The 4,762-nt window shown below is 42.5% G+C and overlaps 2 long non-coding RNA genes across 3 annotated transcripts; one reads left to right on the forward strand and one right to left on the reverse strand.

Annotated features, from left to right (window-relative positions):
- The first annotated feature begins 252 nt into the window (after positions 1-252).
- Positions 253-1,459, forward strand: LOC129596965 (uncharacterized). Of its 2 annotated transcripts, XR_008691502.1 has the most exons (4): positions 253-411; positions 772-922; positions 988-1,019; positions 1,088-1,459. It is a non-coding gene; the product is annotated as an uncharacterized LOC129596965 (long non-coding RNA). The 2 variants fall into 2 exon arrangements; XR_008691501.1 differs by having other exon boundaries at positions 988-1,459.
- A 1,502-nt stretch (positions 1,460-2,961) lies between these two features.
- Positions 2,962-3,961, reverse strand: LOC129596922 (uncharacterized). Its single transcript, XR_008691497.1, has 3 exons — positions 3,718-3,961; positions 3,431-3,543; positions 2,962-3,363 (listed from the first exon to the last, which is right to left on the reverse strand). It is a non-coding gene; the product is annotated as an uncharacterized LOC129596922 (long non-coding RNA).
- Between the last annotated feature and the right edge of the window lie 801 nt (positions 3,962-4,762).

A 4,762-nucleotide genomic window follows, 5' to 3' on the forward strand; every position in this document is an offset into this window, starting at 1 on the left:
GACTACCTGTTAAGTACATTGTACCCTTTGCCGATTAGTACGAAAACGCACCTGGAAGAGCGGGAAGGTAAAGCAATGTATTTCTGTTACAAGAAATGATAATGACTATCAGCCGTTGCAGACTCTGTTAACAAAATTGTTGAGCTTCAGTCTAAGCTTGTTGAATGATTTATGCTATTTAACCGCGCACAAAACCAGTGCCATGCTTTTCCGTTAGAACGCTACACTTGCGAAAATCGAGGGAAGCGGCGATATACCGACTACCGAGATATAGTCTGTGCTGCAGCTGCTCCATCGTCAGACTGTTTTCCTGATCACATGACCGGTGCAGCCATCGTATCACATCACACATGGAATCGATAAAGAGGATCCTGATAGTGCGCTCTGTACATCGTTAAGCGTTACATACCGGTAAGTTGGCAGTATACGGTAACAGGTTGCTTGACGAACGTGTGGTGGAAAAGAGCTGTATGGCGTGTATGCTCAATATAGCGTACATAATTCTAGAAATTTGGCACGGGAAAGCAGTCGTCTTTATTGAGAAATTATCAACTTAAGCAGTCAGTGAAATACCATGCTAGTTTGCGACCTTACTCTGTCGCAGTCACTGTCACATCAATTTTTCAAGTTTTAATGTACAGTTAGCGGCACTTAGCGCAATGATAAATGGCCATAAAAGCTAAAATCAACAGAGTGAACAGACCTAATGAGCAACATAACTTACAACATGCCCAGGGAAGTTAAAAATGCAGTTTTATTTGGATCAAGCAGGTGACCATCGCAAAAGCGAGTGGACCAATTTACCTGGACGCCGGCGCCAGTCACCTTGTTTACGGATATCAGTCTGGTTTTGCAGTCGATTGCCAGTGATTAATTATCAGACTCGCACAAGAAAGAAGATATAAAAGCTGACAGCGCGAAAGTTAGAAGATGAACACCGCAGTCTTTTTGATATCACAAGCTAATGTTGGCGTTGTTTCTCGTTAGTTTGCTGCCTGTGTCAACTTTTGGTACGTCTTGTAAGTTTTCCGAACTCCGAGCGTTACGATGGCTTCACATCCTCAGAAGGTTGTGTTCTTGGTGTTAGCTGTTGCAATCGGCATTTTGTTGCCGCAGTATAACACTGCTCCTTCGGAGCAAGCCGAGCAAGCAGACCAAGCGGAGCAACCGGCAGCCCGGACTATTACGATTCATGAGGAAGCCCATCTGACGCCAATCGTCGAGAAAAACGACACTGGGTTCTTTGATGATTACCTCAAGCCCCGAGGAAAGGACTGCGACAGACGAATCTTCCGTCCGCTGTGCACATGAACTCAACTCTTTTGCCCAACGACCGCGTAGATTTCACACTCTAACAAAGCAAAATCGTGCGAAGTGTCATAGTACAATCCGTCATCAACATTTAACCCTACCGCCTAACGCATCCGTATTGTAACTCCTTATGCAGACGTTACAATTTGGAAAATATCCGTCTTACTGTTATTGTTTTAAACTTTTAATTAATCAGTCATATGTTAATCTGCATCTAAATAACGTAGGTTGCGCAGGTGTACAGTTAAACAGTCAACGTGCGGCTCGTGAAAAGTAATAAAAGTGATTCTATCGTAAATGTGCGATGGTAGTAATCGAACAGTCAAAGTGAATGCTGTACCAAAACATTAACTGAAACATCTCGCATCGCATGCTCAAATAACCCAACAATCTACTTTATTGCAGTTCATCACAAAATAATCTTCAAGATGCTACAGTAAACTATTATGGTATAATATTCTTTTACAGCTTCAGGCAGGTCGCATAACTTATTTGGGCAACAAAAAAGCAGCGAAACATCGTACAGTTCAAGACGGAACGGTCGCGCGCTCCCAACCCAGCATTCCGTATGATTATAGCGCAGTGCACTGTACGGCTAGGTGAAATCCAGGCTGACCGCCGTGTATCTTTTACCCCCGGTTGAGAAGTAGTCGTAGCTGTCGATTGTTGCTTACGGTATCTTATTGAGTGATCTATGCTTATGAAAGTTTCCAGAAGTTTCTTAAAGGGCGCACTTTTTCCGGATAGACTTGTACATGTATCAGCATTTGATTGCACTGCTGCAAATAAACACCGGAAAAAATTTGAGTGATTGAGGTAATAAAAGACACTGCCCCGCATCGTGGCAAATTTGCTTCCGTGGAATATGTTCAGTTTGTTACGTCATAAGAGACCCCACAAACGTTATGTGCTGCCCCTGGCACTGTACGTACAGTCTGTAGCTAAGTCTAGCGTAAAAATCCCGACGTGGATTTTGGGACTTTATTTACGAAACACAATTCAGGTGACTGCTAGATGACTCTCAGTGACTAAACCAGAGTGGACTCTAGCATCTGCAAGCCTGGCGCTTATATAGCCACATTCGGATAAACATCCGCAGTGAGAACGGGAAAATTTAGCGTATGGCATGACATAAATGAAGCCACAGCACTACGATGATTTCCTTAAATTACACTACCCTTATAACTGTTTCGCTGCTTACACCTTTTTCCGGGAGGCCTTTCCCCGAAGGAAATGTACAGAACATGAATTTGAGCCTTACTTAACTGCAATTAGCGTCTTTCATCATAATCATGTGCGAAGTATGCGTGAATTGTTAATACACAAATCAGTGATGACGGGACATGGAAAAACTGTTTTTAGCTTTTTCCTATATGCAGCAACATTGAGGCTTGCATTATTACACTGTACGTCGAGTTGTCTAATATTTCGCTCAATCTAATTATTATTTCATGTTTCGCTCACCGTTCACCGGCGTAACTGCCATGTGGCGCTACATGAACAAATGCTGACAGATTGTAAATATACTCGCACTGTCTTGACATGTTTTTCATTTTGTTCCGAAATTACCAAAAACAGATACTCGTACATCCGTTGGATTTCTTTTGTTTTTTGGTCGGTAATAGCCAATAAGAAGGTATCTTTATTTCGAATGAATTCAGCATCCTTGCGGGAGTTGAACAAGTACACGAAAGGTCAATGTATTACAAAATATAAGAATATTAATGGCATGCTTAAATCAATTTCAGCAGAATTAAGACGATCAATTTTAGCAGAATTAAGACGATAATTAAGTAAGGCGTGACATAACAACTATGTTTTGCATACTTTATTGGGATTTTGCGGATGCGGCGCAAATGCCCAGTGCCAGCCATTCCACCAGCACTGATTGTAGCCCGCCCATGAACAGCAGTTGGGCGGAGGTGGAGGCGGGGTTGGGCGATTGATTTTTTGTTTCCACCTCGCAGCGTCGCCGGCGGGTAGGTCACCGAAAGGCCGAAATTCCTCGTGCTTTTCTAAATTGGCCATGCCAGCCATCGCTTGTACAAGCAGCTATGAATATACGGATGACATAAGGAGCTAACGCCTTGATATATGATAAACAGTTACTGTTACGCACTAAACACAAAATAAAACCGGCAACGGTGACGGTCCGCGTCGACGACTGCATCTTCCGATTGCGCAGATACAAGGCGGAAGGTCTGTTGTCGTTCAGGGAAAGAATCGTTCCACCTGAGTTAGGAAGCAGTTTATTAAAAAATATGTTCTGGATTGCCGTAGATGTGGAGCAAACGTTCTACAGACACAGACTTTCGACGCCTTACAACTGCGTACCCTAACCAATTAGCTTTACTAAAAGAGTGCATTTGATCCATAAATTCGGATGGGTAATTTAAATTATCTTACCAATAATCCAACAACACGGGTGGCGATTCCAGTGATTAGTTAGGTGGCAAACAAACTGAATATTAAAAATTTCTTGTTGTTGTACAGAAAGTCCTTCAAGTTACAGTAATACAGCAAGGTGATTTTTAAACTAAGTACATGGTCCATAAAATTCAAAAGGGTCGTCAATAATAAAACTTTGAGTTATTTTTAATGCTGTAAAACATTATCGAAATTGGGAGCCTCGGTTTCCTGTTGAAATGCCTTTTTCTTGCTGTTTGTATAAAGCAAAAGAAAATGTAAGCACGCAATGCTAAGGTGCTAACTTATTGCTAAGCAGAAAATACAGTATTATGAGCATGAGTTTGTACTTGTACTTACGAATATTAGTATCAGTACGAAGGCATATCAATATTTAAAAGTAGCAACAGAGAGCCTATAGAATATACAGTACATATGCGCTAATGCGCTCATAAAGCACGGGTTCGATTTCCGGGCACTGCCAAAATATTAAGTGCATTTTATGCGCTACTTCAAGTAAGTACTCGTACATACCGAGTAGTGAGCCAACATCGTACGAGATAGGACAGTACCCAAGTAGTGAGCCCCATTTTCCCATTTGGCCACAAACTGATTGTAACAGTAGAACCAACCTTAACACTTCGTCGACTGGCAGTTTTGAGCAACGAGGTCTACTTTCATGGTGTAAGCCACCAGAAGCGCACGATTGGTCATTAACTTTTTCTGCCCAATGGTGCCTCTTGTTTAAAGGATGTTTGACCAGTTCCATGAAGTGAGAAAACAAGAAACAGAGTAAGACAGGTGCCCCAGATTTACTTGTGATGAAAGGGTAGGGAGACAACATATCACTGCTATCTCTTTCATCAGCCCAGACGACCCGGATCGACCGTATATGAGAACACCGGCTTGCGGTATGCTCACCTGTGCTGCGTCTTCTCGGCTGCTCTAGTTGTCTTCCTTGTATGCCTTTTTGTCGAGCAAGGGAATCATTGGGCAGTCTACTCAAACTTCCCAATGCTTCCCATTGTTTGTTGGGTAACGGCAC

Source organism: Paramacrobiotus metropolitanus, unplaced genomic scaffold (genome assembly GCF_019649055.1).
Source record: "Paramacrobiotus metropolitanus isolate TYO unplaced genomic scaffold, Prichtersi_v1.0 Parri_scaffold0000098, whole genome shotgun sequence".
Lineage (NCBI taxonomy): Eukaryota > Metazoa > Tardigrada > Eutardigrada > Parachela > Macrobiotidae > Paramacrobiotus > Paramacrobiotus metropolitanus.